Source organism: Hyperolius riggenbachi, chromosome 7 (assembly GCF_040937935.1).
Source record: "Hyperolius riggenbachi isolate aHypRig1 chromosome 7, aHypRig1.pri, whole genome shotgun sequence".
NCBI lineage: Eukaryota > Metazoa > Chordata > Amphibia > Anura > Hyperoliidae > Hyperolius > Hyperolius riggenbachi.
The window spans coordinates 39,192,393-39,204,160 of NC_090652.1; positions in this window are offsets into that span (position 1 = coordinate 39,192,393).

Here is an 11,768-nt window from a genome sequence, read left to right on the forward strand (position 1 = left end):
GTTCCCTTTAAGTATGTCTTGTGCTTGAGCACCATTTAAACCTAGGGATAATCTTCTGAATTCTGCAGAAATCAGCATTCCGTTGCGGAATTTGGAATACCGAGTGAAATTCCGTGGATTTCCAAAAGAATTTCTGACATGACATTATAGTAAATGCCACCGACTTCCACGGTTTATTTGCAAAGCCCCCATAAATGCAATATTCACCAAATTTCCCAGGTATCTTTAGGAGAATGTTGGGAACAAGTGAGTAAAAAGTTGTTTTTGAAACTTCAAAGAAAAAAATGTTTTTTAAAGTCAGTACAATGACATTCTGCTGCGGAATTCAGCTATTTACATTAGAGTAAAAGCCCCCCAAAAATGCAATCGTCACCAAATTTCCCAGGTACCATTGGCAGAATAGTGGGAACACGTGATAAAAACTTTTCCAAAAGACCCAGTAATTAAGAAAAAAAAATAATTATGAATACTACAAAGAAAAAATGATTTTCAAACTGGATAAAATGACATTTTGCTGCATATACTTTAATATATATTAGTTCCAAACTCTGTATACACATTTTAAGAAAATGGACATCATTTCACTTCTCCAGCCTCTTTAACCCCTTGTCACCCATGCAGACTGGGATAGCCAGATTTTGGAGCCCGGACCGTGTGGGGTTCTGCAGCCTGAGCTATACCAACACCCCATGGCCCATGGTATTGGGGGAGGGGGGCTCTGGCAAAGCCTACCCCTTCAATCCATGGACAAGAGGCACTTCCCACTCCGGATTTTCAGGAGGAGGTGGCTGCATCAACACCCAGGAGGGTTCATGGTGGCATCTGGAGGTCCCTTTTAACAGGGGAGCTCCAGATGTCCGCCGTCTATTCCAACAAAGAGTTAAAATGAAATAAAAATGTAACAATGAAAAAAGTATTGTAAAATACTTGATTAACCATAAATATGTGCCTTTGGATAATCCTATACTAAAATCCTCAAAAATGTCCCACGGCATTATCCTCGAATACTCGATGAACGACAAAGAGCAGCCATGCACATCGATCATTGTACTGGCACTTGCTATACTAACTATAGTGAGCCCCAGCAGAGCATTGAAAGTTCCTCCAAAACTCCCTATTGGTCCCTTAACAAACCAATAGGAATCTAACTTCTCAGGGAGGATTCCTATTGGTCTGTTAAAGGACCAATGGGGAGCCCTGGAGGGACTTAAGTATAGCAAGCCCTGACACGGCTGCCAGCACATCTCCCAGCAAGCCACGCCCTAATTTTTCTTTGAAGTATTAAAAATCAATTTTCTCAAACTACAAGGTGTTTTTGGAAAATATTCTTGCACTGGTCCCACTAGTCTCCCAAAGATACCTGGAAAATTTGGTTTAGATTGTATTTACAGGGCTTTGCAATTAACGGTGGAAGACAACAGTATTGACTCTAATGTAATAAACTTCCCTCTAAATTCTGCGGAATACTGCTTGGAAAGCGGAATTAACAGGTGGAACTCTCAATTCCATCGGATTTGGAATTTGGCATTTCCAAACATTCCTTTTTAAAGGGACTCCGAGCTCAGAAAAAAAAGGAAAGTTGTACTCACCAGGGGCTTTTTCCAGCCCAGTGCTGGTCGGGAGGTCCCACGCCGGCGTCCTGGCTCCTCTTCTTCACCCCGCTCCGGAATGGCTGGCAGGCCGCAGCCCGGGCGACACTCTCCCGAGTGTCGGGCTGCTTCTTCCGCATATGACGCGGATTACGTCACACGCCGGCCGCCTCGCGTCATCACGGCGGCCGGCGTGAAAGTACTGCGCATGCGCCAACAAAGCGCGCATGCACAGTACTTTCACGCCGGCCGCTGTGATGACGCGAGGCGGCCGGCGTGTGACGTAATCTGCGTCATATGCGGAAGAAGCAGCCCGACACTCGGGAGAGTGTCGCCCGGGCTGCGGCCTGCCAGCCATTCCGGAGCGGGGTGAAGAAGAGGAGCCAGGACGCCGGCGTGGGACCTCCCGACCAGCACTGGGCTGAAAAAAGCCCCTGGTGAGTACAACTTTCCTTTTTTTTCTGAGCTCGGAGTCCCTTTAAATACAGATATGACCTCAGCATTCTCCCCTCATGCCTTTGTTCCGCTTTAACTTACTCTCTCTGTCCTAATTTTAATTTCTATGCTCCTATAAACCGGGTCTTATGACTTTCAACTTGCTAATAGATGCATGTTTCTTCCCTGTTTGTTCTCCCCCCAATCATTATTTTGGATATACTGTACCTGGCCCTGGTGTGAAGGGAGACAGCACTTTAAGGTATGGAGATACAGAGCCTTATTCAATTCACTTGTTCTCCTCAGGCTGGTGTCACACTACGAATTGGCATTACCATTGCGGTGCAACGCGCTCACCACACCGCATCGCACCGCCAAAAACAGTCCTTCAGGGAACACCGCATTAGTACACGGTGTTCCCTGTCATGCATCCATGCAAACAGGAAGTGATGCATGCTTTCGGTCACTTCCTGTTTCACATATGTAGAAGTGCATGGAAGCGTATTGTAAAAATATGCTTCTGCACATGTGTACCGTGACATCGCAATTCGAAAGTGCTTAAAAAACCCTGCGTTGCCATAGACTAACATAACTTCCAAGCCGACGCTGATCGACGCAGGTCACCGCACGGTAACGTAGGTATGCGCTAGCGTTAAATCAGGCACTTATGGTGCAGCATACCGCAAAGTAGGAAGTATGAACTTCCTCATAGACTTTCATTAGGCTGTGATAGCAGTTTGGCTATTTGCTGCAATGCACCACGCCAGTGTGAAAGGGCTCAAGGAGATAATTTTTCTTCTTTTGTTTAAAAAAAGTATTTTCTTACTTGCTGGTGCCAATATTTTTAATAAGGTGTAAAAATATCATCTAAGAGAAAATGTAGGAAAACGTGGTCTTTAATAGGATACGGTTTATTCACTGAGTTGTGTTAATGCTTGTAGTAATTTCAAGGTTATACAGTTATTAGAGATGACCACAAATTTTGAATAATCACAATTTCGCAATTTGCAATCATATGTATTTTGTATGTAAACGTAATCAGGAACAGTAATTTTGAGTAATTCTTATGTAATTTCATTCCAACTATAGCGGTTAATAGCAAAGCCGCCATACATGCTATAGTCACTAAAACTGCTACCTATGTTAAAGGGGACCTAAACTGAGAGGGATCTGGATGTTTCCCTATAAACAATACCAGTTACCTGGCAGTCCTGCTGATCTCATTGGCTGCAGTAGTGGCTGAATCACAGACCTGAAACAAGCATGCAGCTAATCCAGTCTGACTTCAGTCAGAGCACCTGATCTGCATGCTTGTTGAGGGGCTGAGGCTAAAAGTATTAGAGACACAGGATCAGCAGGAGAGTCAGGCAACTGGTATTATTTTAAAAGGAAAAAGCCATATCCTTCTCCGTTTAGGTTCCCTTTAAGGGGAATAGTGGGAATAAGACAAAAAGACATTGTTCAAAAAGACCTTGTAGTTTTCAGGATATTTGATTTTGAAAATGCAAAGGAAAAATGGTTTGTAAACTGTCAGTTTTCTGACTTTTAAAAAAGCTGACATATTTAAAATCAATGTTCTCAAAAACTACAAGGTGTTGTTGAAAAGTTGTTGTTTTTTTACTTGTTCCCACCATACTTCTTAACAAACGTACATGGTATTGTTGGTGACGATAGCATGTATAGTGGCTGTGCTATTAAAGTGGACCCAAATTAAAAATACAAGATTTCAGAAATAAAATCTATTTTCTAAATTATAATAATAAATAGCTGCCTTTTTTCAGCTGCATGATGACAAATATAAAATATTTTACATTTATTGGAGGAACCCCTCCCTTCCTTTCAAATTGCCGGGATTTTTCCGGCAAACTGGTGGAGTAGGTGGTGTCCGGCAATGAAGAAATTGCTAATGGCTGCCCCCAGTATAACCCTAGCTATGAAAAGAGAAGGGTGAAAAGCATGCAATGAAATGATCATAGGCTTGAAGGAGTGTTTATTTATCTTTGTATGTGTCAGAGTGGTGCAACTAAATATTTTTAATTAAAAAAATGTTTGGTTTGGGTCCGCTTTAACTGCTTAACTCAGCGCTTATTTACGCAAAATTTCATGTAATTATGCAAAATTAAAAAACAGATTACCACCAAATCAATTGAATGTCCAAATCGTAAATTCCTATGGGCATAATTACAAATCATGATCGTAATTAGCAGATTACGGTCATCACTAAGGGCCTGAGCCCACTAACGCAGTTGTGTCCACTTTTCAGTTACACATCAGTGTTACAGATGCTGGAAAGCAGACAGAAGCAGACACAACTGTGTTAGTGGGCTCAGGCCCTTAGGGCCTGTTCCCACTACATGCAGATTGGATGCAGAATGGATGCAGAAAAACTGACTCCAATGAATGCCTATGGGCCTGTTTCCACAAACGTGATTTTTCTCATGCAGATTTTCCCATGGGCATTCATTGGAGTCCGTTTTTCTGTATCCATTCTGCATCCTATCTGCGTGTAGTGGAAACAGGCCCTAAGAGTTATATCATAAGTAAGAGATCCTATGCCATGGGAAAATTCTGTATAAGAAAAAAGGCTTGGTCCAGTTACATTTTTCTCCTAAGTTTTCTCCTATGAGATATTTTTCATTTTGTTTAAAATAGCTAGCTTTTCAGCATTCTACAATTGAAAAGGTACCAAAAAGCAGATGAAAAGGTGCTACCAAAATGATTAGTATTTTCTTGCTTGCTGGTAGCTTAAAGTGTAACTGTCTGGCATAAAATCAAAAATCAATTCTTTATTTTTATCTGGTAAACAAGTAATAAGCATGCTAATCGGGCAATCCAAAAGTTAAACTCTCTGTTACTTTTCTTGTTTATAAATGATTATTCCCCAGTTGATTATTCCCCAGTTTACCTGACTCTTATTTGGTACGTTGCTGCAAAAAGGAAGTTGCAGGGCATGGTGGGTTGTCTTTTTTTGCTTCTTTATTTCCCCTCAGACTAAACTAGTGTACAGAAGCAAAAAAGGACAACCCAGCATGCCCTGCAACTTCCTTTGTGTGGCAACGTACCAAATAAGAGTCAGGTAAACTGGGGAATGATCATTTATAAACAAGAAAAGTAATAGTGATTTTAACTTTTGGATTGCCTGGTTAGCATCCGTATTACTTGTTTACCAGAAAAAAATAAAGAATTGATTTTTGATTTTATGCCCGACAGTTACACTTTAAAGCGGAACCGAAATGACTAAATAACAAAGCTTTTCACTTACCTGGGGTTTCTGCCAGCTCCTTGCAGCCTTGCTGTCTCATGCCAGTCCTCCACAATCCTCCGTTCCCCCGCCGCCAGCTACTTTTGGTTCCGTCAACTCGGCAACTGCCCCTGCATGCCCCGGGCAACACGTATCTTTCTACACAATAGCGTCTTGCGCTGATAGTGCAGGACACTATTGCGAGCGAAAATAGATTTGCGTGGCTTGCCGTCAACTTACAAGTCGACGCTACAACAGTACCAGAAGTAGCTGGCGGTGGGAAAATGTAGTCATTTCAGTTTAAAAGACATTTTGTTGACGAGATGTGAACTTATCACCTAAGAGAAAACTTGGAGGAAAATTGAAGTGGATCGGGCCCATCGTTATCTAAGGTCTTATGTCAGCCACGGTATTAAATCTTTGCTGTTATCTGTTGTCAGAGGTTATGAGAAGATTTGTATATAACAAAGTGTAAAGTTGGCCTTACACATGTGGATTTCAACCCAATGTTCCAAAACAATCGATTTCTTTATGAAAGGAATCGATTCAGAAGGAATCAATTCCTACCACACACAGCAGATTGATTTTGAATAGATTTCAGCAGGTAATCCATTGAAAATCGATCCACCCACAGAACTGTTCGGTGCAGAGCAACTCTATGGGCTATCGGTCTACCACTACACCTGCCCCAACCGCGATCATGCTAGATTTTCCATCCTGTCCGATCAATACCTGAAATTCAATCTATCAAACATTTAAAGGAATCAATGTCCATCTGATTCTGAGTGATCGAATCTGCAGGGAATCTAATGGGAAAATCAATATGTGTATGGGCACCTGAACTGTCCTTTGTTTAAATACGATACTTATGCACTGTAGGAATTGTATGTACCTACAATGTTTGTTGATCTAACTTTCTATTCTTTAAAAACAAAATATGATTGAAAAGAAAACTTTTGAATGATTTAAAACGTAATCGTTGTAGATTGAAACATCTTAAACCATTTTCCAAGACAAATAAAAAGATTTTGGATAGAAAAGAAAACGTTTGTGCCTTTTTTGGAGTTTATGTATATCTTTGCCTTTAAAAATTGATATCATTATTATTATTCCTGCTGATCTCTTTGGCTGCAGTCATATCTGAATCACTCACCTGAAACACGCATGTGGCTAATCCAGTCAAGAAAAAACCTGATCTGCTGCATGCTTTTTCAGGGTCTACGGCTTAAAGTATTAGAGACACAGGATCAGCAGGATAGCCAGGCAACTAGTATTGTTTAAAAGGAAATAAATATGGGATCCTCCATATTCCAGTTCAGGTGGCTATATATATATATATATATATATATATATATATATATATATATATATATATATATAAAATGATAAAATATGAACAATGGACAGAAGTAAAATGTTAGACAGAATATCTGTTTTCTGAGTCAAATGATCTGAATACAAACCAGTGCTCATCCCTTGTCAGAAGTCATACAAACAGCAACCTTACAACGGATAGCAATAAAAACCTTTAAAGTGTACCAGACATGGTACGCTATTGCTAATTTATACTTACCCGGGGCTTCCTCCAGCCCCATTAGCAGCACTGAGACCCTCGCCATTCTCTTCAGCCCCTCCGTTCTGGCGGTACCACTCTGGTACCACTACGATAAACCAGTCAGTCGCCACCAGTTGAGGGCTTGTGCACATGTGCAAAATGCTCTTGGGGAATGGGAGCACAATGAGGGGTGTGTGCACGGCCAAGCAGCGCATGCGCATAAGCCAGCAGCTGTCTAGATTACCGGGAGTCGTAGCCGCTGAAAGGGGGACCCTAAGAGGATGGCGAGGGTGCTGCTAAGTATAAGTTAGTGATAGTGAACCATCTCAGTTTCACTTTGAGATGACAAAAACTAAAGGTGTTCTCACACCAAAAAAAGTGCAGTATTTTTTGCATTAAGCCAACTCACCAACGTCAATATTCCTTCATTAGAGTCGGTCTGTACTCTATCCCACACCAGTCAGAGTGCAGGGCAGATAATAGAATAGAGACCAGCTCAAATTGGATTTGTGGATTTTGATGTGAGACAAAAAAAAAGCTTATGGTACTTTAATTTGTTTTATTTTTGTTTGTTTTTTTTATATTGTTTTTGAAGGGATGAGTGAGGACTGCTGATTTACTCCTTTCCCAGAGATGGGAGGGGGGGGGGGGAGAATCTGGATTCTCCCACATTCCAGTATGAGTCAACCTGCTTCCCCCAATCTCCACAGTTGTGAAGGTTATTTCCCATATCTCCAACTCCCCCAGCACCGCACCTATTTATCTCTTTCTCTATAAGGCTGCTTTCACAGTAAGACGTTACAGGTGCACGTTAGTGCAGCCTGTAACGCTCCCCAACACACAGCAATGTAACTGCAATGGGCTTTTCACAGTGCCCACGTTGCGTTACATTGTAACGCTGCACGTCAATCTTAGTGTGCAGCATGCTATAGCGTTAGAGCAGCTTTGCCGCGTTAGCCTGCTTGCACAGGCGCAGTGATTAGCCACATGGCTAATTAATATTCACTGCACTGTGCTGACGTCACTGGCGGGACCACGTGATGCGGAGTGTTCTGCTCATGTGGTCTCCACCAGCACATGCGTACTATAGTACGCATCACAGACGCATCAAAGAGCCGCTTAACGCAGTTCTTTGCTAACGTCCTCTGCCACCACCACCATGCGTTGCATTAGGTGCACGTTATGCGAACTTAACGTAGCACCTAACACAACGTCTTAGTGTGTAAGTAGCCTAAAAGTATGTTTAGTCACTTTCCAAACAAAGAAATCTCATCTTACGCCACCATCTTGCTGTTGGATCACCATTTTTTGAGTGTTCACGGACCTTATGGTCCTTGGATGAGCACTATGTGACCTTGATCAGGAACTTGAAAGGCCATAAATGGAATGTGGTGAAGGATTTAAAAGTAGACTGTTTCAACCATGGAAGCACCTCGATACTGACTACTTTTTTAGAATCATTTCAGTGTTTTTTCTGTCCTACCATCTACATCAGACAAATCCTTAATATAAAGTTTTGAATGGGAATTTGCAAGCCCCCACAGAGAAGTGCAGCTTATGTCTCTTCCAGTTTTCATTAGTTATGATTTTGGGTGTTAGAAAACAGTATTTAAACAGTACAGGTGAAACTTTAGATAGAAATTAGAATATTGTGCAAAAGCCCATTTATTTCAGTAATCAACTTGAAAGGTGAAACTAATATATGAAATAGGAACCCTTTGCAGGTGTTTTGGATGAATTAGCTGATTGGAGTCTCATACGTTGAGCCCAAAATATTGAATCTTTTCACAATATTCTAACAGACTGAGATTTTGATTTTGGGGTTCTCACCATATAAGCTGTAAGCCATAATCATCAAAATTATAACAAATTAAGGCTTTGCATGTAGTGTATGTGTTTATTTCATATATTAAGTTGAATTACTGAAATAAATGGACTTTTGCATTTTTCATTGTTCACCTGTATTTTTGTCTTATAGCACTGGGGCTCCAGACCCGACTCTTGACCAGAACAGTATCTCCAGGGAAATTTTATGTTGTCCCTGTATGGACTATGGCCCACTAGAGTGATTTTAGTAGCATTTTGGAATCCCTGACAATCTCTGGCAATTCCAAAGCGCTATGCTAATGAAAGAAAATGGAGGCAAACCCACAGGAGCCATTGGGATTAGGAAAATCATGGGTCCTGCAGCATTTTTGGGGCAATTGTGTAGATAAGATAAGGGCACTGCAAAATCATTTTGAAATCACTGCATAAAGGTTTTGCAGGGATTTAACTGAATCACCCAAAAAAAATCCCAATGACAAATAAAATAGCTATAAAAAAAAAAAAAAAAAAACACTGGAAGTTGCTTTAAAAAAGAAAAACTGTACAAAAACTGTAGAAAACACTAGCAAAAAAAGGTAAGGGATTTATTTGGGTTTGGTGCAAGCACCCCAATTTTCCTCACACATCACCAAAAAATATGCAAGTAGGTTGATTGGCTTTCCCCTAAAATTACCCTTAGGAAGATAATTCTGTGACGGTGGTAGGAGTGGTAGGAACATTAGATTGTGAGCTCATCTAAGCTATAGTCAGCGACATGATGCATTATTTAGTATTCTGCAGCAAGCACTGTAGAAAACATGTCTGTTAATTGTACACAACTAAGTCACCTCCTACCTTTGATTTCAGGAATGCAAAAACAATGATCGAATGCATGTGTCACAAGGAGACTTCAAGCGTAGATAAGATGGGATGTCAGCAAGATACCAATATAGCAACCATGACTGTCATGTAAATAAAAAAAAAAATATTTCAGAGGCAACTGATATAATAAAACACTTAAAAGGAGAGGTTGTGTTGGTCTTACCTATCCTGAAGAAAATGGGTAGTAAGACCGAACACAGTGAATCCAGCGCAAGAGACTTGGGCGCACAGGGAATAACTTCGGCTGAAGTTACTTTTAAAACACAATAATTCCGCTTCCAGAAATTGCTGGAAGCCGAATTATTTCATTCCCCACCATCCATGGTGGCCTAGAGGGGGAATAGTATTTAACATGGCCGGGAACTTGTGCAGCTGCAGGATCAGCCATGTACCAGCTGTATCCTGCGCCCAAGTCTCCCAGCACCGATACCTCTCGTACGCAGTAAGACTGGTATTATATATATTATTAAGCATTATAATAGGCAACGTGTTTCTCAGGACTTTGCCCGCCTCATCAGGTCTGTATAACAACAGTGTCTATCAGTTTGGACCAATAAACTTGAGCACCAAAATGTTTTCTTACATTGGCCGCTCCTGAAATAATTTTTTCTTTATTGTGCTTCACCTCAGTCGGGGGAAGTGCTTTTTTAGTTTTGGCCCTAAGGAACCCATTAGGAGTGTAACCATCCAGCTCCTGCACCACAGTACCTGATAAACCCAAGTGGGGACAGGCTCTGTTGGTGGTTGCAGTTTTTGAAACCCACCTTTGTGTGTATACCAATCAAACCATTGCTTAAAGAGACACTGAAGCGGAAAAATAAATATGATATAATGAATTGGTTGTGTACTATGAATAATTACTAGAAGATTAGCAGCAAAGAAAATATTCTCATACTTTTATTTTCAGGTATATAGTGTTTTTTCTAACATTGCATGATTCTATAATATGCGCAGATTACACAACACTCAGCATTCAAAATGAGTCTTTCAGAGCAGTCTGTGACATAATGAACTCTCCTCTGGCAGAGGAAAAGTAAACATTTCAATTACAGTTGAGATAATAAAAGTCAGATAACAGCCCTCTCCACGACTAACTTAGTCGGAGAGCTTAATAGCTTTTTTGCATAGAGATAACAACTGGAGTTTCTCAACTCTTCCTGTACTGGAAACAATTAGACTGATGTATCTGATCTTAATGTTTAATTTCTTAGCTGTACTACACATACAAATCATAATATCATAATTTTTTTTTCGCTTCAGTGTCTCTTTAAAGTCCACTTGCTCAGACATGTTGCACCAGTTGGCTCTTGGTCTTCTTTTTGTTTCCCGGTTGCTCCTTGTAATTGAAGATGCCGGGAAACATTTCCTCTCAAATATGGCTGTCTTACGGAAGAAGAATGAATCAGTAGAGACAGACCTTAAAAAAGGTAAGACCATCATCTACTGGGCAAAGGGCAGTAGTATTATGAGAATGGCAGTATTTGTTAACTGTGCATTGGCTGCAGTGGTAAAGTGTAACATGAGGTAATGAATGAAACCTTCTCAACAACCCAGCATGATAACTGTTGGGCGGCACAAGCCAGCACTGAAACAGGTCAATATCAGCTGCACAGGTTGATATAGGCCAGTGTCACACTTCCATGGAGCAATTTACCATCCAAATAAACCAAGGTCCTTCCAGATGTTAAAAATGACTGAAGTAATCCACGTTTTGTATGGTGCCCCAAAGCAGAAAAAAATGCAATTCGCAACAGATTACTGACATTGAACATGTCACTACCGGTAGACAGTTCTCTTCTTCTCAGGTCCTGGATTCTTAATTTCTTAGACCTCAACCCAATCTAGCACATTTGGGACCACCTCAATCAATCTGTCAGATGACTGGATCCACCAGCATGCACCCATCAGCAACTGTTAGACACACTGGTCTGCATAGCTCCAGATACCTCTGACATCCATGCAGCATCTTTTAGAACAATTCCCATGACATCTGGCTGTCATTCATGCTTCCAGAGGTTATTCTGGATATTTGCATGCAGCTATAATGTGACTTGACTTTGTAAATGCATAATAAATTACCTTAAAGTAAATATGTTCCAGTTTAAAAAAAAAACAAAAAAAACAGATACCTACCTAAGTAGGGGGAAGGCTCTGGGTCCTATAGAACCTTCCCGTTCCTCTCACGGTCCCCTCGTTCCCCCACCGGCTTCTCCATTAAAATCTCCCACTGCAGGAGACTACGGAAGTCTTTGGGAGCCCA